Genomic DNA, 26,409 nt, shown 5'->3' with positions numbered 1-26,409 from the left:
CTGGTCTCTTCTGCGCTCCATTTCCCATGAAGCTTTATTAAACTGACCAAAAATATGTGTGTGTGTGTGTGTGTGTGTGTGTGTGTATGTGCATGTGTGTGAAATCAGGAACGAGAAGAGTGAGACCCACACTTGCTATTTTTCTAAAACAAGGTCCAAGGAACTGTCACTACTAGAGAGTTAACTATCTGTGGTCAGCTGTGTCCCCTCCTTTTGGCACTGCTGTGCACCTCATGATATAGAGGGCTTTCTCTATCACGTGCAAAGTCTGTTGTCCCTTCTTCCACCTTTAATGACGTTCTCCTGGCTGAATTCCAGTGTTTTCCCAACTGTGAGTCATCACTACTATTCGTGCATAAAATGGAGTGCTCTGGGCCCCTCATTTTCAGATGAACTGTAGTTCAGAAATATCCGATACAATTCCCACAGCTCGCTTCTTGGACTGGGATTATTAGAGGCCCAGTTTAGGGGACTCCTGATGGGGAGACGGCAAAAACATCAGCTCCCCAGTCTATCAGCAGCAGCTACCGTCCCTACGGCAAATGATCCCCTGCAAGAAAGTCGACCTGGGGTGGGGGTGACCAGCCAGCGGGCACAGCAGGCGTCCCACAGTCAGAGGGCAGCTGCCTACACGGGTGCATCAAAGGTGATGAGAAGACCCCTCCCTACCAAGCATGTCTGCCACCTTTGGAACAGCCCTTTCTCCTGAGGCTTGATACTTTGTTGAAATGCAAATACCCTTGGAAGGAAAAGCCTTGTTTACCATGACCACATCTACATGAATGTGCTTCCGGTTCCATTCTTTCCTCAAAGCCAGTTTTGGTTAGAGGACAAGGAAGTTTAAAAAAACAAAAAAGAAAAAGAAAACACCTGTATACAACAGGGAGATGAGGCATCGAAGACTTATGTTACTGGGCATTAATCCCATTCTCTGGGCCATTCCCAGCTACGCCTGGGCCCTACTGACTTAGAACAGCCTTGGTGGTCCATCCATTTCCTATGTCGTCTGTGGATTGATAATCTGAAGTGTCATTCATCTAGACTCTCCATAAGATCAATCGTGTGGTCATTCCTCAAACACGTACTGCGTTCTGACAACGCGCTGGGTGGACTAAGATGTTGCTCAGAGGACGAAGTGAATTGAGGAATTCTGATCCATTCCAAAGTGGTGTCCAATGTATGGATAAAGATCACCTGGATTAATAATATTGATCATAATAAGGTGGCAAGGAAGCATCTGGTAATTTAATCACTGCACTTGTTGCCCACCCCACAGCCCTGGGAAGTATCATTGTTCATAACCTACAAAGCAATCAAGGCTCTGAGGGTGAAGTCGGAGGTCTCCAAACTCAAACATCAGAATTGCGCTGGGAGTCTGTTTAACATGTTTTCGTGCGCCCCTCCTGAGGACAGTCCTGCTCAGCAGACCCGGGGGGCCAGGGACACTGTGCTTGGGAAGTGCCGGGGTCACTGAGAAGCACAGCCAGGTTGGACGAGCCCTACTCCACAGCCAGGTGCAGCCTGCTGACACAGCTTTTCATTTGACTTTCATTGCGATCTAGGAAGGAAGGATTATTACATTATTATCCCCATTCTACAATTGAGGCACAGAAAAAACAATGAAGCAAAAATACAAAACAAAACAAAAAATCTCTCTTTCTTCATTTTCCTTCCTTTCATCTCTTAAAAACAAAGCCATGGAACTATCAGCGCTGACCATCTCGTGAACAGTCGAACCTCCCTTGGACTTGGACCATCCGCATGAAGGCAACCCAACAGCTCACTGCAAACCCGGCAAAACTGCCCCAAGACACCAGCTGTGGCTCCTAAATGTCTTCCTGCATCACTTCATTTCAGCCATTAAAAATAATCAACACTAAAGATACTCAAGAGACTTAACAACCATATAATGGGTAGACTTTCTTTGGATGCTGAATTAAATAAAGCAACGGGAAAAAGGTATTTGTGAGACAATCAGAAAAATATGCACATGAACCGGGTATTAGGAGCTTTCAAGGGTTACTTACTGCTAATTTTGTTAGGTGGAATGATGACATCATGGTAGCATAAGAAAATATTCTTGTTTTCTGAGATGCATAGTGAAGTAAATATGTGTGAAGTGACATGATATTTGAGCTTTACTTTAAACTGCTTCAGCAAAGGGGGAGAAAAGATAGATGAAACAAATATGGAATATCTTGACAATCGCTGAATTTGAGGGATAGGATATGGGGACTGGTTTTACTACTTGCTTCTCTTCTGAATGTGTTTGAAATTTTTGTAATAAGGCAACTTAAAAAAAACAATCAATAGCCTCACTTCCCCAAAGTGGCATTTTTCCCTTTTAAAGGCAGGTTCCCAGTGCTTACCGCGTCAGCTTGCCAATAGCAGAATTATGGATCAGATAGCCCCTGCACATTTTTCTTCTAGCTTGTTCTCCAAGTATGGTATATTTTTCTTTAACTAACAGCCATGGAACATACCTATATGTAAAATTATTTGTTGTTTATCTGAAATCCAAATTTAACTGGCATCCTGTAATTTTTATCTGCTAGATCTAGCAACCCTAGACAAGTTAAAAAAAAAAAAATCCCTCATCAGGAGTCCAGATAACTGGATTCAAGATTCAATTTCATCTCTGCCACTGGCTTTGTAATCAGGAGCAAATTACTCGCCCTCTCTGGGTTCGTCATCTATAAAACAAGAGGGTTTCATTCCAGTTCAAAATGCTATGAAATGTGGATATTACTCTTATTCTAACTACTCTGACAGAAATGTCTTTCAAACAAGTGCACCTAAGAGACTTCCTTTCTTCAAGGAAATACTATAAAGCAAACTCAGTAAAACAAAGGGATTTGCCCCCAAAACATACACAGCACCACTTACTGAGTGCCCACAAGGCACCAGATTGTGAACAGACACTTTCATATATGACCTCATTTTATCCTCACAACAATCCCACATGGTAGCTAGTATTACACCCATTTTACAGACATGACGACTGAGGCCCAAAGAAATTAAATAACCTGCCCCAGATTCACAGCTAATAGTGGCGGAGCCAGGGCTGACTTAACCTCAGGGCTAACTCCAAAGCCCTGAGCTTTATGCCACACCTCCCTGCCTCTAACACTCTCGTGCAGAGAGGGACGGGAGCTGGAAGGCAGAACGGAGCTAGCGGATGGCTTCTGGCTCCTAAGTCAGGCGTCTAGATTTTTCTCTTGTGAGTAAATCCCTGTGATGTTTGGTACAGCTATGTTGAAACACAAATACAGTGGGTTCTAGAACTGCAAAGAAAATCGAATTTCCAACAGCATGTTGGCTCTCGTTTTATCTGATATTTATCGATTTTATCTATTATTTAACCAGCTTTTATTAATTGCTTCCTGTACACACAGCACTGGGCATCGTGGGAGACTCCCTGCTTTCCTGAAATTTAGCCTATTGTGAAGACAACATACAGAAGCTTGAGTCGGAGAAGTAAAAAGTGAAGATGACACCTAATCATTTAATCAGGTGACCAAAGGACCGAATGCATAGGAAATGAGACAGGATTCAAGAAGGATGGAGAGTCACATGGGCTGGGGGTACTGTAAAGACCTTGCGGAGGAAGCGGGACTTAAACCAGGGAAAGGAAGGATTTAAAAGGTTGGAGAGGAAGGAAAGAGTATTCTAGGCAGTCAGAACCGCCTAAAGGCCTCACAGAGGCAGTGACGTTGAGTAGAGTCTAGAAGGGACGGGAGTTTGACAGAGCAAGAAGACAGGGCGTGGCAAGTGCTAACGTACAGAGGACTGAAAGCAAAGCTGTGTTTGGGGACCAAGTGGCTCGGTATGCCTGCACGCCAGTGGGTGGCTGGGGAAGTGGCAGGAAGTGAGAATGCGAAGTTGGACCTTGTGCCTGGAAGCTGCTGAAGGCGTTGGAGTAGAGAAATGTGTGCAAACTGATGTTTGGGGGTGATGGTGCAGCTATAAAACACGTTTGTAAAATGTTTGTTCCATTCAACCTACATAACATATATATTGAAGGACCAGTATACTACTAATCTACAAAGATATATGTACAAATAAGACATAGTTCCTACTTTTAAGAAGTTTACTGTCCAGTGAGAGATGACCAACAATCACAAGATCATGTAAGCTGCTCGTTAATTTCATTTATGACATTATCTATGGCAGGCACTGTTAGTTTTCTTCTCTATATCTGTGCTTCTCTTTGTCATTAGTAATAGGATTTAATTTTGTTTGTCAGACAATACGCAAAGCCTCAAGCAATGAATCACTGGTGGTCTAGGCCAGTACTTCTTAACTTTTCTTTCATTATCGTCTCCCTAACAGCATTTTTAGACACTTCTTTCCTAATTGCCCCATCCATGAAGTTTTAACACCACAGATACACTGTTTGTCGGTTTATGTGCTACATGTCTACTGTGCTTTATGCATATAAACAATAAGATTTGTGTTTCTGCCTTTTCCCTCCCGCAGCTAGGATGGACATGTAACCCAGTTCTGGCCAACGACACAGAAGCTGATACCTATTTGGGAGGCCTCTGGGGAAACTCTTGTGGTCCCGGAACAAGAGACACACTGCCAGCTGGCCCTCCTGCCTGCCTCCACCCGCCCATGCCTCTGGAGCCGAGCAGGAGGCTCGAAGCCGCAGCAGTCATCTGAGCCGTGATGAAAGGCGAGAGAGCTGAAGACAGTCCCACGGAGCCGTCGAATTGGTGCCAGAAATGCAGACCTCCAGACCTGGCGTTACGTGGAAAAATGAAGCCTGGTTGTTTTAAGCCTCCATTAGTCAGGTACTGTATAACTCGCAGCTGAAAGCATTGTTAACTTGATACGCGGCCTGTCTCACGAACAACAGCCGTCCTAGCATGATCATGAGTTCTTGTCAAACCAAAGCCCGAAAGCAGCACACACAAACAGTCTAATCAGGAATACTGCCAGATCAGACACGAGATTTCACTTACGTGTAAAAGGAAAACTCTTTTTTGCTAAACTAATCAACTTTCAAAGAATTTTATTATATTCCAACTAACATTTGGCATTTGAAATGAAGAGACTTTTAGATATATGGTATTACGGTGTAGAAAACAACCATGAAAGGATGCAAGATAATTTTCCTTTATTTTCCTACGTTATACCAAAATGAATACATTTATGATTTACTAAGAGCTATGTTTTTCACAATATTTGAAAGTCAATTATTTCCAAATTGAATATTTAAAAGATGCCTAAGGAAAATGTGCTTCTTAAAGGATTCTTTTGGGAACCTTTTTATATGTTAAAAATTTAGAAATAATCATCTGTATTCATCACTTAAATATTTTATATTTTGCTTAAATTCTTATACTAGCTAAAACTAATCATCTCTTATTTTAAAAACAAAAACCACTCACAAATCTATTTAATAACTCCAACATCTCTCATAAAAAATGGTTTTCCTTTGGATTGGAATGTAGGCTAGAGTAAAAAAAAACATTTAAAAAAATGGTTTTCTATGCTTATCAAGGTTCAGGACTCAAGAAACTCAAAATCCTTCCTGAATCTAAAGAAGCTCTAAATTTTATTAGGTAAAATTTAATTATAGACTTAAGACTTTCAAAGCATTAGGTTTCCTTCAAAATGTCAAAATAATTCTCATGTCAGAATTATTCTCCTAGTTTCATAGTTTACCTCACATAAAAATTAACTTTCTTTTAAAGGATTATTGTCTGTTGTTTTTTCTTTCAGAGATGGGGTCTCACTGTGTTGCCCAGCCTGGTCTCCAACTCCTGGCCTCAAGCGATCCTTCCACCTCGGCCTCCCAAAGTTCTGGGATGACAGGTGTGACCACTGTGCCCAGCCTAATGGCTTTTTTTAAATATACAAATAATACATGCTAATTACAGAAAAGACAGGAAAAATGAAAAACACTTTAAGATCATGTGTAATCTCATGACACACTAGAAAATAACTTTCAAGGCCGGGCGCGGTGGCTCACGCCTGTAATCCTAGCACTCTGGGAGGCCGAGGCGGGCGGATCGCTCAAAGTCAGGAGTTTGAGACTAGCCTGAGCAAGAGTGAGACCTCGTAAAGAAATTAGCTGGCCAACTAAAAATATATATAGAAAAAATTAGCCAGGCATGGTGGCACATGCCTATAGTCCCAGCTACTCGGGAGGCTGAGGCAGTAGGATTGCTTAAGCCCAGGAGTTTGAGGTTGCTGTGAGCTAGGCTGATGCCACGGCACTCACTCTAGCAGGGCAACAGAGCGAGACTCTGTCTCAAAAAAATAAAATAAAATAAAAAAATTAAAAAAAAAACTTTTAACATGTTGATTGATTTATCTCTATATTCTGAATTCATGTGTAAAAATACATATATGGGCCTTTTCATATACACAAAAATATATAATTTTATATTCTCATTTTTTTCACTATCACTAAACATTCTTCTAAAAATGTAGCAGTGAATGTTTAATAGACTGACAGATTATTTTATTTTATCACATCATTCTGATAAATATTTCAGGTTGCTTTTAGGTGTCTCTGTTATTAAAATCTATCATTGTGTTGAGAAGTTTTGCTTTTATAATAAAACATCTCATATTGTTTTCTTAGGAATAATTTTTAGAAGTGGTCAAAGACTATGAACATTTTAAGGCTATGCATTCATGCTGCCTAAGTAGTTGAAAAAAGGCCTCTCTAAAACCAACTAAAACAATTCAAAATAATAATTTAGAACAGAGCACGTTAAGTAGAAAGAAGAAGGGATCACTTGGCTCTTTTCCATGACTGGCTGGTGATATTATTTATAAATTCTAAATTGGCCAATATTTTATAGAAAAAGAAAAAACTTGATTATAATTTAAAAGTTTCAAACCAAACTTTAAAGACTTAAAGGCAACTGAACTTATTTATTCTGTATTTTACCCTGGTTATTAGTTTATGATACAGTTCTTTTTTTTTTTTTTTTTTTTTTGAGACAGAGTCTCGCTTTGTTGTCCAGGCTAGAATGAGTGCCATGGCGTCAGCCTAGCTCACAGCAACCTTAGACTCCTCGGCTTAAGTGATCCTACTGCCTCAGCCTCCCGAGTAGCTGGGACTACAGGCATGCGCCACTATGCCCGGCTAATTTTTTCTACATAGATTTTTAGTTGACCAGATAATTTCTTTCTGTTTTTAGTAGAGACGGGGTCTCGCTCTTGCTCAGGCTGGTCTTGAACTCCTGACCTCGAGCGATCCACCCGCCTCGGCCTCCCAGAGTGCTAGGATTACAGGCGTGAGCCACCGCGCCCGGCCTATGATACAGTTCTTTTGAGTTGTTAAGCACTCTCAAAATTGGCAAAGGAAATTAAATAATTATAATTCGTGGATAAAATAATGAGCTACATACCTGGTGAGAAACAAAACCACTCTCAACCAACTTTATGAAGGAAGGAGCACTGACATTTAAACTCCAAGTAGACTGAATGAATGTAGAAAAATAAAAAGAGTATGATCATTTCAGTCCTCCAAAGAAAGGGCCAGTAAGGGCCAGAAAGGGCCAGAGGAAGTTTTAAGATAATATAAGCTTGGTTGGACACAGGTTAAAAAAAAAAAAGTGAACATGGACTTAAGCTGAAAACACTGGCAATTTTTTTCTTGAGTACAGTTGCACAATCTCGTGTTAAACAGAAACCACAAGCCTCTAGCCCCTGTTGGAAGAGAAACTTTAAATTTCCCTTCCGTATATGTGTGTGATGAGTCTTTCCTGGATGACATGGCCAACGGGTAGCCCTTGGGGAAATCCAGAACTACTGGTTTGGGGCATGAACTTTTGATCTGTTTTGCATGGAACCCGGTTCCCCCCGACCCCGCCATGTGAAAACTGTCCATATATTTTCATGGCTCCAGAATTTAATAGAAGTATTGCCACAATCTACATTTTAACCGCTCTTCCTGAGATATAGAGAATGAAAAGAAAGAAAAGACAGCTACAGGCCTCAGAAAAGATACCCACTGTTGCCCTTCATTAATGCAAATTATCCTTTTCAGCATTAGCTGTATTTCTATTACATTAGAAAGCAATGTTTAAGCTTCTTTCTATAGATTTTGCACATCTTGGAGGGAAAACACTGGATGATGGCAATTTTAATATATAAAAACTGAATTACAGTCTTACAAATAAGATGTACACAAGCATATTTAAGTTAAAAGGCATAAGCCACGTTTGCTACAATGAACACGTATTATTATTATATTTCTAAAGTCAACATTATTACAGATACTTCTCTGATATTACCAGATAGTCTGTGCCTAGGAACATAGTGACAATATTGTTTTGGCAGATGTAGGAAACTGTGGTACTGTCGATATGTAAGGTTTTTCTGGCCTTTCCCCTCCTATTTCCTGCATATACCTCCGACACCCTCTCTTCCTCCGTTATCACACCCGGCAGAGGAAAGAGAGACTATGGATATAAATTTCAGCAGTTACTCCCCAAAGATATTAGAGCTTGAGGAAAATCAGGCTTTATCAAGAGAAAATATACCAAGGGAGATTTCTAGATTCCTTAGGGGTTTCTGAAATTGATGACAGTGGTTTTATATCATTTAAATTTGATTCCAAATATATGGCTTTCCTTCTCATTACAATCACAGGCATTCTTATACTGCTCCACCACGGTGGGGGTCATTCTCAGCTCACAGTCAGAACAAAGATGGCAGAAGTTTTTGTGGCAACTGAAAAAAAATTGCAAAAAGGGGAGGAAAATGTTCATGGTGAAGGTTACACATTCAGAAGTGCTCAAGAAGACGACAGCTGAACCAGAAGTGGGGGAAACAAAAGAAAAGCAGGGATCCTGCCTGAAAGAAAGAAAAGCATCAAGGAAGAGATACGTGCCGGGCTGTTCCCTGCTCCCGCAACTAGGCTGCCAGACACAATGACCAAGAAGGGGAAATAATCTCCAGGAGATAAGAAGGGTAGAGAGTTTGCTACTGGCCTTTGGTGTATGTGGACTATTTGTGTTTTGAGGGCTATCACTGGAGCTTATATGATGCAGCATTATTATTAAAGTACATATTGAAACTGGCAAGAAACCTAATCATGGATGTACAATATTTAAAATGGTTACACAAGTTGAGGGACATTAATTACATAAATACATTTGCTATAGATTTTCATTTTCTATCCAAAGACAGATTTGCAATTTTTATACTATCCTAGACCAAGAGAACAGTGACCATGACATGAGAACGTGGTCTCATCTTACGTCTTTCAGCAGAGTTGGCGAATATAAATAGATGGGTTTGGGGTTAGCCTCCAGACCCTGCCTGATATCACAGCCCAGGAGAACAGGAGATTAACAAACGGGTGAGCTTTCCGCCAAAAACACCTAGTTCCCCAAATTGCAAGTCAGGTATCCACTCACAGAGGACGCCTAACCGGGCTTCTGTGGGCAAAGGCTGCACAGGAGTAGGAGTAGGACTATCTCCAGAGTCATCAGGGCCCGACCAGATGTTCAGCGTCGTATGCGAAAACCTTCGTCTTACGCTCAGAAGCAAGCGTGTTCCGTGCCGGCCAACGCCTCTCCCCCTGACGGCGGCCTGGTGGTGTCCCGCACCGGACGAGGAGCAGCCGCGGACCGCCCCGCTCCCGCACTCAGGGGCCGCCCGAGTCCCCGCGCGACAGCAAGCAGCGCACTGACGTGGGGTCTCGAGCCAGACTGCTTTCCCGAACGGGAGCTGATCCTGGCCTCACCGAAGAGAAGTCAGCACTAAGGACTTAGGACATTAATCATATATGCTCTGAAAGGAACCGACGCCAGGCCCACATGCGGCTCAATCTGAGGACCCGAAGCTATTAAACTGCACACGTACCCACCGTCTTACCCTCGTTTCAGCCGGCAGCTGGAGAGCCGGCATTCCTGTCCTTGGGGGCTTAACCTGACACCAGCAATAACCAGAACTCACTTTCACAGCCTCTGCAGTGCTTCCTCTGCTGGTGACACCTCCGAGGCCAGACTCCACACTAGGAGCCCTCTGGGTCCCTGGGAGTCCATGGATGGGCTTGAAAGGGTCCCTAAACCCCCTAAAACTGTGTGGCGAATGTACACGCTCCTGCACCAAGAGAAAGCCTCTGGTTCTCATCAGATATTCAAAGGAATTTGTGACCAAAAAGAAAACGATTAAGAAACAAAGCATAAGCCAATCAGGTCCATGAAAAACCCTTCTGCGTGGAGAACAGGACACTCAACAGGTGCTTGTGGAAGAAGGTCTGACTTCAGGTGTCAGACCCTGGCACATCCAACAGGCCCCGAGTGCCCCCAATGTTCAGACCGGTTGTTAACTTATCCTTACTTTATGGCGCCACGTCCCAAGATATTAGAGGCCTGGTTGATGGGGAACGTGACTAAAGTAAAAGAATCACCTTCAGTGTAAGAACACAAGACACTGAAGGCTATTTAGAGCTCGCTACAATTACTAAAGTTCTAAAGCCAGATGAAACAGATAATCTCAGGACCATGGCTTCTGCTATGGCAATGTCATTTATTTTCAGTATGTTTATTCTGTGATATATTCTTGCTATGGCATATGTGTAATTGTTCTATTTCAAGTGCTATATATTAAAATACTACATTTCATCAAAAATTATACTTTCTTTTTTTAGTGTAATGTTATCACACACTAAGGCCCAGAATGTTCTCTGTACGTAGCACCCCACATTCTGCTGCAGGTTTCTGCTGTCTCCCAATGGTTTGAACAGAATGGTCGTGGGTCCTAGACTCTCCCCATGACCATTTTTCTCTGTGATTGGACTTGCCCTGTTCACGACTACTTTCAGTTGGTTCAAATGCTGGACAAAAGTTGTTTAACTGTGTGTGGAAGGGAATTTGGTGGTATAAACTATGTCCCTTTAGGGAATTATCATAAATACGGCCTTCTGTTTTCAGTTTGTTTCTCTACCAAATAACTAACTTGTCTCTTTGGGCTTTCTCTGTTGTGACTCCACTTTTACAGGATACGGCCTTAGATTCTGAGCCTCCAGGTAACAGCCTCAGCCACAACACACGCACACACAGATATGCATTCCCTGCACCAAACCAGAGTACAACCTTCTATCTGTTAGTGTTTCTCAAAGTATAGTCTGCAGACTATACTATTCTCATCAGAGTCTTCATAGGGTGAGAGGACTTGTTAAAAACACATGTTCCTGCCAACCTCCAGACCAACCGTATCGGAATATACGGAGCTGGAACCCAGGATGCTGTATTAGTTAACATGTCCTCCACCCACCCAGGTGATTCTTAAACACACTACAATTTGAGAAGCAATGATTCAGAAGAATCATTTCCTCTCTGATTTGAGCTTCTATTTTGGGGGGGTCAAAATGGAGCTATTTTCACATTCATCTTGTTCAACTCTGAGATCAGCATCTCCTTGTTTCTTCTTAAGAAATCTTCTCTTCTCTTTCTCTCTCTCTCTCTCTTTCTCTCTCACACACACACACACACACACACACACACACACCTTTGATGGTAGCTTCTCTCTGGGCTTACTTCTGAGTCCTTGCAGTCTACTTTAGCAAGTCCTCAGTACCCAGCTACTCACTTCCTGAGCTGCTCTAAAGAAACCCCCTTAGCATCCACAACTCCAGACCCAGACTTCTTGGATCCAAACTCTCTTTACAATACTTTGCCCAGGGATTTACAGTAACATCTGCATGTTAAAAGCAAGCTCCACCTGGTCCACAAAACTCATAGCCTTCCTCTTAAATATTAATAAGGCCGGGCACAGTGGCTCACACCTTGTAGTGGAGATTGAGGCAAGAGGATAGCTTGAGACCAGAAGTTCGAGACAAGCCTGGGCAACAGAGAGAGACCCAGTCTCTACAAAAAATTTAAAAATTAGCCAGGCATGGTGGTGCATGCTTGTACTCCCAGCTACTCGGGAGGCTGAGGCGGAAGGATCTCTTGAGCTCAGTAGTTGGAGGCTACAGTGAGCTATGATCAGGCCACAGCAGTCTAGCCTAGACAGCTAAGTGAAACCATGTCTCAAAAAAAAAAAAAAAATTAAAACTACTCAAGATCACTTATTTACAGGTGTTCTCCAAATTTTTTAAATGCACGCACACCACTACTACAATAAATGAAGTAAAAACAAATTCTACTACTTCACCATTCTAACACACCAAATGCTGTCATTTTTTTATGGCTCACATTTAATTCTCAATTATAATGAAATCAGAATATAATTAAAATTTTTAATCCTGGTTTCTTAACTTATCATATCAAATATATTTTCTTTTTTTTTTTTTTTTTTTTTTTTTTTTTTTTTGAGACAGAGTCTCACTTTGTTGCCCGGGCTAGAGTGAGTGCCGTGGCATCAGCCTAGCTCACAGCAACCTCAGACTCCTGGGCTTAAGCGATCCTACTGCCTCAGCCTCCCGAGTAGCTGGGACTACAGGCATGAGCCACCATGCCCGGCTAATTTTTTTGTATATATATTTTTAGTTGGCCAGATAATTTCTTTCTATTTTAGTAGAGACGGGGTCTCACTCTTGCTCAGGCTGGTCTCGAACTCCTGACCTCGAGCGATCCACCTGCCTCGGCCTCCCAGAGCTAGGATTACAGGCGTGAGCCACCGCGCCCGGCCTCAAATATATTTTCATAATTATCATAAATGTGATTTTTAAGGACTATACAACATCCCATGGAGTTAATGCTGCCAGAACCCCTATTGCTTAGTGTTTAGGTTATTTTCAGATTTTGCTATTATAAATGATAATACAGTGAATGTGTTCATTCATGTTATTTCTTCCTCTTTTGAATTATTTATTTAGAATAAATTTCCAGGGATGAAAATGGATAAAAATGTATGAACATTTTCATGGCTCTTGATACATACTGCGAAACTGCCGTATTTGTATTTTGCACAGTTCCTCAGTGATATGTTAGTAAATGTTTAACAACAGGCTCACCAAAAAAGGGTGCGGAGGAGACTGATTTATTGTGTTTGCTGATTTTTGTGGTGTAAATATTTCTACCATGGCCAATTTCAAGCTACATGGCATCACTGAATGCAAAATTAAAAAGAGACGTTCAGAGAGCATACCATTATATAGTACCTCTATCATACAGACAAACAGAAGTAAATAACTTCACTGGCTTGGAAAATTTCAGAAAATATTATAATCAGCTCTTGCAAGCAAGTACAGGCTGGTTCTAGAACACTGCTGTACATATCTCACTGATATTTGGCAAGAGCACATCTCTTTTTTTTCTGTGAAGCCATTGAAAATTCACTTTTTTCCCATCTGCATGACAAACGATGACCATGCTTTTAGGTCAGCAAATAATTGTGCAAATAAATGAATAAAATACAACGCAAAAGAAAAAGAAGAGTGGGACATCTGTCTCCTATCTGGGTTGATTAATTCTGCCTACCCACTCCCAAACATTCATTTTACAGTGGGTTTTTCCATCAGGTCATGTATGCAAACTATTCAATCATTTATTTACTCTACTGATGAACTGAAAAGATGACTATGTGTAGTTCTCATGGCAAATGTGATGAGAACCATATCGCCAGTTACTTAACCGCTCTCTTCCTTGATTGTCTTTTCTACGAAATGGGGAAGAGATCACTGCTGACTTCAGTTTTACAAGAAACTAAGCAGAGAGATAAGAAAGCTCTAACTCATGCTCTAGGAAGTAATTGAACATTCAGTAATGCTCTGGAAATTTCTTCCAAACGTAATTCATTAGTATTCTATTTTACCGGAAAAAAGAGATGGGAAAGTGATTTGGCACTTTGTCCACTAAAAGCAAATTCCTTGCTTTGGGCTCCCCCTGAGCAATAATCTATAGCTCATGGATGTCTGTAGCACTTCAGAGTTTTAAAGGAGTGGTGCCCTATATTTGCATGCTAACATGTCTGAATAGATATGATTGAGCTAAATACACTCACACCCTTGACACAGTCATCCATTACCAGGACATCACCCCAAGGAATAAATTTGAAACAAAGGAAAACACTTTCTGTGTGAAGATATTAATCACAATAGAAAGGAGATCGATTTGCTTCCTTCAGCACTTATTCAACTTACCATCTTGGTTTTGGGGGCCCTAGGAGGAGAGTTCTGGGTTAATGGCTCCCAAGTCCCCACTGTAAAATGACTGTTTCCTAGTTGTTTTAGGGCTTGTATTTTTTTTATCACACAGATTCCTGTACCCCACTCCAGGGCTGGGCTCTGATACATGAGGATTCCTACTCCTTAAAAGCTCCCCCGGTGGTTCTGATGTCCCGCCAGCTTAAGACCCACTGTTCCAGGCCAGAACCAGACACATCAACCTCGTCTCTGAACAAGTGTCCACATCCGGGGAACAGTATGACAACTTCTTGTGCAAGTCGTCAGGAGGCTGCTTGGGGCATCCAAGCAGCTGCTACAGAGCCACAGCCACGGAGGGGCCGCACGTCTCTAGCATCCCTCCCCTTCTCTCTGTCACCCGTTCAGACTCGGAAGCCCTCCTTGCTCTCACTGCCCGCCTGGCCCCACAGACTGTCCTGCTGCCTGCTAGCCTCCACCTGGGCACCCCACCCTGGCCAGCGCCTATCCTTTGCCATCCATGACGCCCCCAAATTTCCTCCCTTATGATCTCAACGGGGAAGGAAAACACTTGACTGAAGTAATCTGCACACATAGCTGAGAATCCTCTATACAATTAACATACTAGCTTTTTAAAAGGGAGATTTCTAATCCAAAAGAATCACTAGATTCTAGAATCTAGAAAGTGAAATGGGGAAGCAGGATGCTTTTTAATCTTGCCTTTCATCCAGATCCAAGCATCCAGAACCCAAATAAGCACTTAGAGCACTTACTGTCAAAGCGGTCCCAACTCCCGAATAGAAATGGACTTTTAGCTGTGCCTTGCTAGTGCTAAAATTAAAATATCATAAAATTAAATAATTTAATTTAAACTGGCCAAGAAAGAGAGGTCATTCTGCCTGCCTCTAATTCCCAGCCCCTCTGTGGTTTTCACCCAAAGCATTCAGAGAGCAATGTCAGCCACAGACACCCAAAACTCACACAGCAGATCCTCAGAGGAGTCTCTTATAAGCCTGAGAAACTGGTATGGAAAGGCTTGGAAAATCAGTTTCTAATTTTGTTTTCCTTTCTCTTGTGCATTATCACTAGAAAACACCCAACCCCGGTGCCTAGTCTATACTCAGTGCTCAAAAAACTTTGATTCCCAGCCTCCATCTGTCACCCCCGATTTCCCTTGAAAGGAATATTGGCATTAAAAAAGTTAGTTTTCAGCTCTCTTGCTCCCAAGCCAGGAATCATATCATCTTCGTTTGCGTCCATAGCCAAGTTCTTAATAAGAATTGTAATAGCTATATCTATTGAGAGTTTATTCGATGCCAAGCACTAGACTATTTTTATCTCATTTTATCTCTACAACAACCCTCTGAGGTAGGTATTTTCAGTTATTATTACTGTCATTAGAGCTATTTTATAGATTTTTTTTAATCTGAGCATTGAAGAAGTAACTTGTCTGAGGTTCCCACAGCCCAGAAATGACAGAACTGGGATTTAACCCAAGGCAACCTGGCTCCAGAATCTGGGTTCTTATTCACCATACTATATATTTGCTATTATATGGATTCAGATATTTTATGGTCTAGAAAAAACATGTTTTGAATCATTATGATCTCCTGACTCACTAAAGAAACATCGGACAAGAGCAGCAGCAAATCCACACCAACCCAGTTAGACATGCACAGTAAGCAACACATATCTCGTGGAATTTTGGGGCTGACTTTTGAGGAATAGAGTCTTGCTTATAAACCATCAACCAACTTGTTCTCCCAAGAGAAAGGCCACTTTAATTACCAGATGATTGAAGGGCCTCACAAAAATGTAGAAACCAGAAGTAGAGGGCTTACAGGTACGGCCTGCCACACAAACCTTCTTCTGCATAAATGATGTGCTGAGGGAAGACAGTGGAGAGCAAACAAAGGACCACAGATGGACGCAGGGATGCAAAAGCAGCCCAAGCACGAGGAGACAAAGCTCAGCAGGCTCCCATCCACATGGAATTCCGCCAGCCAGGCCAGTGAGAGCGGGTGAGGAGAAGCCCAAGGGCAGAAGACGACTAGGAACCACCAAATGGAGGGTCTTCTCCTCTGTGGCCTGGCAAGTTCCTCCGTAATCTGTCCACACCCCTTCCTTTCTTATTTCCTGCAATGTGTAAAATAAACTTTCTTGTCTTCTTCAGCTGGGCTCGTCACCTCCAAATCAACCTCATCTTGGTGTCTTTGCCTGCACAGGCCTCCCAGTCTGACACGACCTTCCCCTTCCCCACCAACTCAGACTTCACATCCTTCCAAAGCCCACATCCCCTGACTATAGTCCCCTCCCAAACCCCCTTCCTGGAACTTCTATAACTCTTAAAGCCTATGCCACCCCACATCCACCACTTAATTCCCATCTCGCATGGCTTCCTAAATTTTACTTTTTACCACAACTACTAGACTATAAAGTCCTCCAAAGTACAGATTTCTTCATATTTCTCTTATATCCCCCACAGCACCAGCCTAGAACCAATAAGTGACCATCAACTGCTTGTGATTTGCTTAAATACTTCAATGGCAGCTTTACTTTACAGTAAAGCATCTAAACGTGGTGATTTTGCAAACTTTGTTTGGCTACAACTCAGGCTACTCACTGGTATCTCGCAACATGTCTCCAAATCAAACCACTTCAAAAAACAAAATTTAATTTAATTTAAAAATATATACTTATACATCATATACCACTTTTAGAAAATGGACATTAGCCTTGGCAATAGGTGAAACAAACAGTCTAGGAATTCCAGATCCAAATCTCCATATTTAGTCTTTGACTCTGTTTCTTTTCTGAACTAGAAAATTTTAAAATTCATGTTTACATAACTTAGAGGTCTTTAGATCGACTTCATCAAACCTCGATGATATTTAAACCACCCACAGAGCTGAGCTCAGTCACAGTCAATCAGAAGCATAGGCATTCTCCAGGAGAATATCCGGAAAAATCAAAATGCCAACTACTGTAGCTTTTAATGTTTCAAAAACTATATGCATCTTGTTAGGACTTTGTGGGGGATGTAGCAGATCTCAGAGCAACTCCCCCTTCCCCTGTAAACTGGTTCCATACTTTATAACAGGTAGTACAGGGCGAGTACCACATTTAGCCTAGAGCAAAAGCTGTGTGAAACTAGAAAGATTCCTTTTGACACTGAAGAAATATTTTTAAAGAAGCAAAAGTCTTACCAGTTGTAGAATGCCGAAGAAATTTCTTGGCACCAAATGACTGACTCCGGAAGTCAAGTTTGTTCAGCGCAGGTAAAAAACAAGAGAGGCCCAAGCCTTTTCACTGTGGTGATTTCCTTTCAGGTTCAACCTCTCCTTCTTCCCCAGGAATGTAACTGATGCACATCGGAAGAACTAAAAAATGTTAAGAGCTGGGCCTTTGGAGAGCCCCACCCAAGATGGCCAGGCACAGTGTGTGCGCTGACTGAAGAGGCAGGTGCAACTTGACTGTGTGACACAAGAGATTAGCAAGTTCCTGTGCACAAGTCAGCTTCCTGTGGCTGGCTTCTCCGAGGAGGGGTTCGTTCCTGCGGGTTTGGGGCCTGCGAGCGCACGTGCATTTCTCTCCAGGAGAATGTGGCACTTCCCCAGATAAGAGGCAGAATAAGGCTTTTGCTGCATGGCTGGATTCGTGTTTAATGTACCCCACTTTCCCCATCCTCGGCCCATATCCCTCTCCCCTCCCCCTCCTCCCACCCCATTTTCCTCCAGCAAATCTCCTCATAAAACTGAGGAAAGGAAGAATGAAAAACCAAGAAACCAAGATGATTCCTTAAGGAAGTGGGGGGGGGGGGAGAGGGAGTGGAAGTAAGTGGAAGACCACTTACTGGTCTCGGTTAATTTAAACTTAGGAAAAAGCACCTTAGAATTTACTGGTCAGCGTGGTGAACATACTAACTATGGGGGGAAAACAGTAGGCAGGTTGTTTGGTTTGCTTTGTTTTAATTTGAAAACTACCAAATAATAATTTGGAAAGAACAGACTCAGCCCTAGCGAGAGCGCAGGCAGCCGGGCCATGCGTTCGCCCTGTGCAGCTCGCCACCTGCAGTTGCCAGGGACTTCACTAGGAGTTGTTTTCAGACTCCTCAGAGTTTCATTATTTGCTTAAAAACACAAATTTACTTGTTTTGTCCTTCCGTGCAACCCAGGTGTAGAAACCATCTGCAACTATTTAGATTATGGCTAAATGGCCTAACCCAACAAATTGAACTTTCACAATGTGGTCACAACCCCCTGTGCCCCAAATCCCTGAATAATTGTAAATGCTACTGCTCAAGGTGATATCTTTGTCAAAATACCCACCTGCGGTACGGATCCAGTCAGCTCCTTTCAAGTCAACAAACATTTATAGACCCCCACTATGTTAAGATGTTAGTGCTCAGCGCTGGGGCAGAGGCGGGGACACACTCGACTCAGAATCCATTTACGTGCCTGACACTGCACGGAAGAAAAGCACAAAGACCGGGACAGGCGTATTCCCTGTCCTTACAGGGGGGCTGGGGGAAGGCAAATAAAAACATTCAAATGAATGCAATAATTCCAAATTAAGATAACTATTACCAAGGAACCAGAGAAGAAGCCGAGCTGAACGGCAAGACAATGGCTTCCTCCTGGAGGTGTTCAAGGAGGGCCTCTCTGGGCAGCCGACATTTGAGCGGAGACCTAAAGCCGTGTCTCTCAGCCTGGGCAGGAAATCAGTCTGAGAAACTTTTTAAAAATGTCAGTGCCCGGGCTCCAAATGCGAAGATTCTGGTTTAACTGGTCTGGGTTGGGGCCTGGGCGTCAATATGGTTTTAAACTCCCCTAACTAAAGTGCCAGGGCCCCCTCGCGCAGGAGAAGGGGCAGCCCGGCGAGAGCAGACGGGAGCGCGCCGGCGCGGCGGGCGGGGGCCGCGAGGGCCGCGAGGGCCGCGAGGGCCGCGAGGGCCGCGAGGGCCGCGAGGGCCGCGAGGGCCGCGAGGGCCGCGAGGGCCGCGAGGGCCGCGAGGGCCGCGAGGGCCGCGAGGGCCGCGAGGGCGACGGCGCTGGCGCGGGAAGGAGCTGGGCATGCGCGAGGGTGGAAGAAGGGCGTGTGTGGAGGGCAGTGACGGGAACCGACGGTGCGAGGTGCGTTCTCACAGACGCGCACACACCCCCGAGCTCACGGGACACTCTTGCAAGCCCCAAGTGGCAACTTGCTAATGTGCAGTAGGAACTCGGTCCCCCAGGTGACACGTTACACCCCCGAACGTCGCCCGCGGAAAGCCGCCCGCCGGCGCCGTGGCGGTGGGTGAGCAGAGGGCGTGCGCTCACTTTCTTGATTGACTTCTGTTTTGTTGATCGAAGGATTTAGGGCAGCGTAAAAATATATGCACCTTAGCAAGATATTAATAAAGTGAATTAAAAGCAAGAAATTTTAAAATGAGGTCAAGAGAAATGAAAACCAAAATTAAGCTAAAACCAGGGGCGAGATGAACACGGAGATTGTACCCCACGTGGCTCTAAGCTCTGCGGCAGCGGCTGCGACACCGGAAACGCCCCCCACAGACAGCCCGGCGCCCGCGGGCTGAGCGCGAACCGCTGCGGGACGACCGGGCCGCGCGGGCGGATCTCAGGGCCGCCGCGGCTGGAGCGCGACGCCGGCCTTAGCCCCCACGCAGCCGGCAGCAAGTTCGCGAGGTGGTTCCCTCCGTTCTTCCTCGGTATAGGCTGACTTTAGCTCACCAGAGTTTACTAAAAGCGACCCCAGGGTGTGTATAGCGGAGAGTGTGGCAGGGGATCAATACAGCGTCAGCTGCCCCACAGCGCTGCTGGGATGTTCCAATTTAATCCAGAGATGTGATTTAGAAAATTCTGGTGAAAGATTTTTCTCATCCAAGCTTCTAAAAGATTTAGGGTGACACAGAGCTCAAAATTCGTTGTCCTTCCAGCAAGAGATCCAGTGGTTTTTGTGCGTCCCAACTGGACACGGTCCCCTTAAGAAGGCGGAGGGGTCGGACGGCGCCGCCTGCGCGCGGCGCAGCCCCGGCTGGGGAGGCGAGCTCTGCCCGGGGAAGCGCGCTTGCGAGCTCACGGCCTCGGGCCTCGCAGCCCTTTCTGCACGACAGCGCGGGAGTCCCCCAGGGCCGGACTGGTGCGCTCACGGCCCACGCTCTCCCCTCCGTCCGGGCTGCGGCGCCCCCTTTCCCCGTCCCCCCCTGGCTGACCGCCCTCTTCTGACGGACCGGCCGTCTGTTCGCGGAACCGCCCGTTTTAGACGGCCCCGTACGGAAGCGTCGTGCTTCCCCTGCTGCTCGGGAGAAACCGTTTTCCTGGTGCCCCGTGCGCAGCCCTGATCCTCACGTGCAGTTCCACCTCGGAGGGGATTTTCTTGGGGGAAGAGAGGAGGGGCCAGCTATCTCATTCTCTTCCTTTCCTGGAAGTGTCTGTTTGGTGTTGTCTCTCTCTCCCACCCCCACCCCCTCATGCTTTTAACAGACTTTTAGCCAACAGGCGGAGGGGCTGGCGCGGGGACACACGCTGACAGACACACACGGACCCCACACGCCTGCTCACAGACACACGTGGGCCCAAACTCTCCTGTGTCGCTTCTGATGCTCTGCGGTCCAGCCTTGGGACAGAGTGGAGGGACTCTTGGGGACTTCTGAGTGGCAGAAAGGAAGGAAATTATGGGCATGGATTCCTAGCGGGAACCAGACCCTGCAGGAAGCCTTCTGAGACCGCCACCCACTTCTGCTGCAAGCCCGGGTCAGGGCTCCCCCTGGGCGCCGGACTTCACGCCGCCAGGGCGCTCAGCAGACAGCCCTGCCGCCTCTGCTTCAGCAGTCCCCGGGCTCAGAGCCTGGCCCTGCCCGCCAGAGACCCCAGGCACCGCATGTCACTAAATAACTACTCCTGACCAAGAGATTGACTCTCCCATCTGGTCTTCACAGCCGCCCTATGTGGTAACCATTTTAAAACCTATTTTAACAGCCAGGGAAACAGAGGCCTCAACTGGTTAAATGATTTGCATGAAACCTTACTGCCGACATAGGAAAAGCAGAACCAAGAATCACCCCATCGCCCTGTCCTGGCTCCTCACTCTGCCGCCTGCCAGCGGGACGGGCGCTGTGGGGAGGCAGAGGTGGCCCAGCCCCGAGGCCCAAGTGCTTCCCCTCTGAGCTTCCCAGGCGAACACAACCCCCTCCAGGTCCACGTTAAAAAGCAAAGACACTTTCTCAAAAACACCTTCATCTGAATGCTCTCTGATATGGCAAAAGAACAGCTTTTTTGTTGTTGTTTAATCATCTCTTAAGAACAAAGACCTTTTTTATTGACGGTTTTTAAATAATATAACAACTGCCTGTGTACCCTGTACTCATGCATAAGTGCTGTTCTTGCTCATTGCAAAGGTGCTCCGCCACTTATACCAGAAGGAACTCCTAATAACAATCGCAGTGGTCATGAACATGAACCATTTACTCAATCAGTTCTACCCTGGGTTAGTAAGACGCCTCCCCCTTCTTCTTACTGTTAGCATATTAACAGAAATGATTTAGATTTAGTGGGTAGTTCTTAATGTTTACACAGACCCTCATTAGTAATATGCCACCTAATGAAATATTTCAGTGGGTTCTGAAGGTGGGAAATATGTACTGAAACCTTGTCTGAATGCCCTGAATTTCAAACCCAGGGCATTCGTCCTATTGTAATGATTCCCTTCCTAGTTCCGCAACTGTATTAAAACAAAATACTTGTTCCTTCTGATGGAGAGATTTCATGATGGGGATTGCAAAATGTTAACTCTTCTTAAGAGAAAGATCTTAATTCTGATATAACTTTCAGCATAAAAATAAATTCATATAAAATACCCTTTAAAATTCTAAATGTTGAAATATTTTTGAAATGCCACAGGCTAGAAATCTCATGCATGATTTCCTCTTTTCGTATTTTAATTCCTTATAAACAACAGCCTCCCTAATTAGATAAGAATATCTAGCTTCCCTTTTATTGCCATAACCATAAAAACATCATTTCCTCCTGCTGTTATTCTCACCATCTATTTTCCCTTTTAAGTGTTTTAATGTAACGTAACATATTGCTTTTTGTTTCAGTAAATATTAGGCTCTCAGGATTCTCCACTGCTGTTTTCATCCTGGTTTGTCTGCCCTGAATAACTGTGTTTATCTGCAAACATTCACGTCCTGGTTCTTTTCACTGCAGAGCCATAATTCATGACAATATGGAGTCTCGTTGTGGATGATGCACCCACAGCAATGATCTAAGCCACGGATCTAAAGTTATGATACAACTTTTTTTTTTAAGACTATCAGAGCAAAGTTAATGTGGTCAAATGACCATTACCCTGCAACGCAGTCCCTTGGTAGTTGATGTACTTTTCCAACATCGCAGACATTAGCCAAAGCATTTTTAGAACCTTTTTACAGCATCCTTCAGAGACAGTTTAATAAACTACAAAACAAAACCATTATCACCACATTCTATTCACTACTTGTTTTTTACTCAAAATATTATCCAGCTTTTTCACTCACCTTATTCACTGGGTGTAGTTCTACACGGCTGTCTCCTAAAATCAAATTCACTCTAAAAGGACAAAGATTTGCTATCCTTGATGAAATTTTTAAAGAATGTGCCGCAGGCTCTGAGAGTAAGTCCAGAAGAGGAATTTGAAATGTGATGTTAGTAAGAGCAGCATCTTTGGATCAAGCGCACAAACTCCAGGGGAAATACCACAAAGCATACAAGATGAGCACTGATGTAGAAATTCTGGGGTTTTTTTAAAAAAAGAAGAAAAGGGTGAAGAAGAAGCCCATCACTGCTCCTTCTCAAACTCACATTTGACACATTGCCTTGATAGGGATCTTCAGTTTGGGCACAAACATCACAGGGTAGCTGCAACCCAGCACATCTGCTCAGAGCAGGCGTTACAAACATTCAGCTATAAGGGCAAACCGAGTGTCAACTTGCCACCTTTTCAAAATAACAGATCTCCTGCACAGTTCCGGAGGGAACAGGTTGAAGCTTACACTCAAAGGCAATCTGAAATTTTGTAGAAAATGTAAGTTTGGACTCACACAAAGCAAGATTCAAATCCCAGTTCCACTTACTACTAAGGATGAGGCCCTGATCTTCCCATCTGCAAAGTAGGTAAAATATCCACTTTCAAAGAGTTTTATCTTGGAAAAAACCTGTATAGTGCTTGCAAAACAATAGACATGATGGCTATTACTAGCCACTTCTGTTTTGGATTTTTGCCTTTTGGAGTTGATTCCCTCCATCCCTTCCCCCTCTTTAAATAACAACCATTGAATTGCAAAATTTGAGAAGCTTTGTTCTGTCGGAATAAAGTCACACAAGCTTACACATCACGCATAGGATGCCAATGCCATGTGTTTTTTGTCTCAGTGGGTAAAAGGGTCCAGAAACTTTAAAACCAAATTGTTAATGATACTTTAATTCCTTATGCGTAATCTGAACAACACAGAATCTTCAGAAACGCCTCCTGAAGTCCTCTGGTCACCACACTACAAATGCCTTAAGATAAACGAGAATTTATCCTTTCCTTGCATTCAACAAATAGTTACTGAGTATTTGCTATAATATTTACCGAGCACTGGACTAGGCACTAGGGAGATAGCAGTGAACAACAGGAACAAAAATAGCCTGCTTTTATGAGTTTATATCTACTTATTAGGAAGAGAAGCAATGAACATGAAACTTCAGTAGCAGAGCATGTGGCAGTGCGCTAATAACTAAGAAGGAAAATGAAACAGGGAGGGGAGATGGGAAACTGGGGGGTGGGAGGGCGCACAGTTAAATACGGTAGTCAGCAAAGTCCTTGCTGGGAAGATGAAGGAAGTTTTTAAAACACCCAAAAGCCATTTTAATGTTCAATGGCCCATAACATGATCGGCATGAATCCCTAGGCCTAACGGCCACAGGATGGCCAAGTCCCGGCCTTCTCCTCCGGGACGGAAGGCCTGCTCGCTTTCCTGCCCACACGCAGCTCTGCGCCGGGACCCAGTTCACGCTTACGTCTCAGTCCCACCCTCCGCTTAACTGGTCACCCCTCCACCTTTCTGAGTCTCTTCTCTGAGTCCTTGAAAGTCTTTTTCATAACAGACTGCTGACATCTAGAGAGAACTAGAGAGAACAGAGGTAATTACTTTGTGGAAAATTCCAGAGCAGTGGGAGCTTTTTAAGACCGGGTGCCATGCTGCTGCTTTCTTCTTCAGCTTGCTATTCTCTGCTCCCTCGAGCTTTTTAACCAAATCATAACATAACGTAATAATAATAGGCACATTGGCTTACCACTACTGAGCACTTAACATGTGCCAGTTAAGCACTTTATATATAGTTCCTTACTTAATCATACCAATGATTATGAGGTGGGTACTGTTGTTATTTCCATTTACAAAGGAGGAAACAAGCACAGACAGCTTAAGTATCTAGTCTAGGGTCACACAGGCAATAAATGGCACAGCCTGACTCCATAGCTCACGTTTGCATCCTTTCTGATGGTAGCCAGCTGAATTCTGCCAGTATCTTTGATATCCTTGACTACAGGATACAACTATATCATTTAAGTATTATTTATCCGGTCACTCACAGCAGCTGGGTACCCCAACCTCTCAAGCTAGTTTGCCTGATCCTAAATTCCAAATGGTTCCTTAACCAAGATCAATTTTAAACTTCAGAAACTACTATTAGTCTTATCCAAAAAAAAAAGAAAAGAAAAGAAACATTTTCCTTTGCCTTCTCTCTGTTCCTTGCACTTTTAAAGAATAGTTCCTTGCCTTTTTTTGTCTTTTTCTTTTTCCTAAAATACCTCTCATTTCGTCTTTTAGCATATAGGACACAAATTTTAGTTTATACACAGGGTCTCATTCTGTTGCCCAGGCTGGAGTGCAGTGGCGTGATCACAGCTCACTGCAGCCTGGAACTCCTGGGCTCAAGCAATCTTCCTGCCTCAGCCTCCCGAGTACATGAGACTACAGGCACGTACCACCAATAGCCCAGCTATTGACTATCTTTTTAATTTTTTTGTAGAGACAGGGTGTTGATATGTTGTTCAGGCTTGTCTCAAACTCTTGGCCTCAGGCAACCCTCCTGTCTCAGCCTCCCAAAGTGCTGGGATGACAGACATGAGCCACCACTCCCAACTGACATTGGATTTTAAATGATATTTTATTAGCTATTGCCACTATGCAAATAAGCAAGATGGATTTCACTCACTACCACACAGTTTTGTGGACAATGTGAAGGACATGTGTAAAAATGGCTTTCATTTGCCCTCCTGAAAAAGGTTTGGAAGATGTTATAGACATATACTGATTTATAGATGAAGTGTGTCATTGCCTTCTGAAAATCACACAAAACTGGAATTGATACAGCTTGTCAGTTCATAATCTGAACAGGTAGATCTCTTAAGTGAATAAAATACATCTTATAGGAACATATAACCAACAAAAGGAAGTCAAGGTAGGTTTCTTTTCTCTTCTTTTTTCTGATACACAGTCTCAGTCCGTCGCCCTCGGTTGAGTGCAGTGGCGTCCTTGTAGGTCACAGCAACCTGCAACTCCTGGGCTCAAGTGATCCTCCTGCCTCAGCCTCCCAAGTAGTTGGGACTACAAGAATGCACCACAACACCTGGCTAATTTTTCTATTTTTAATAGAGACGGGGTCCCACTCTTGCTTAGGTCGGTCTCGAACTCCCACGCTCAAGTGATCCTCCCGCCTCGGCCTCCCAGAGTGCCAGGATTACAGGTGTGAGCCACCGCGCCCAGCCCAGTGTATGTTTCTGAGTTGGAAATAAAATGACTAGTGTCATTTTAACTACATGTAGCAGTTAAAAATATTTTTTTTTGCACAAATACCCAGAATATGTATAGATTTTTGGCTTTGGATGAATATGGATTTTGTTTTTTTTTTTTTTTTAAGATTCCATTTACAGTATTAAAAATGGTCAAAAAAATCACCTCACCAGAAAGTAGCATACTCCTTAAGCTTTCTTTACTTCAATAGAAAACTTATATTTGGCCTGTTGGCAAATCTGGAATAATTTAGCCAGCACTTTCGGAAGCCAGATTCAGATTAGCATATCCCTTCCTCCTTAACAATTAATTTCTTGCTTTGGAAATATCCACTTGCACAAGATAAATGATAAATATTGAATTAGTCAAGTCAAACTCCATTCACTTTATTACTGTTGCAACCTTCAAGGAGAGAACCATCTTCAAATATCTGCGTAAAAGTTTATACTGATTTATAAATTGCAATTAGGCCCATAGATTAAAGAAAAAACCATGTCATCTAGCTGAGACATGATACTAGCTGGCA

General features: G+C 43.7%; 1 protein-coding gene across 4 annotated transcripts in view; it reads right to left on the bottom strand.

The window, feature by feature from the left end:
- Positions 1–22,899, bottom strand: part of RHOH (ras homolog family member H) — a 48,105-nt gene extending 25,206 nt beyond the window's left edge. For 2 of the 4 annotated variants that reach the window (XM_045550571.1, XM_045550572.1), the window contains exon 1: positions 22,602–22,899. The gene's annotated coding sequence lies outside the window, so the exon portion shown is untranslated. Of the gene's footprint in view, positions 1–17,271; positions 17,575–22,601 lie in introns of those variants that run through there. The other 2 variants (XM_045550570.1, XM_045550569.1) reach the window with 1 other exon arrangement.
- Positions 22,900–26,409: the final 3,510 nt, after the last annotated feature.

This window comes from Lemur catta, chromosome 4, assembly GCF_020740605.2.
Source record: "Lemur catta isolate mLemCat1 chromosome 4, mLemCat1.pri, whole genome shotgun sequence".
In the NCBI taxonomy this organism is placed as follows: Eukaryota; Metazoa; Chordata; class Mammalia; order Primates; family Lemuridae; genus Lemur; species Lemur catta.
The sequence above is the reverse complement of the archived record's forward strand: the minus strand, read 5'-3'. Positions and strand labels throughout refer to the sequence as shown.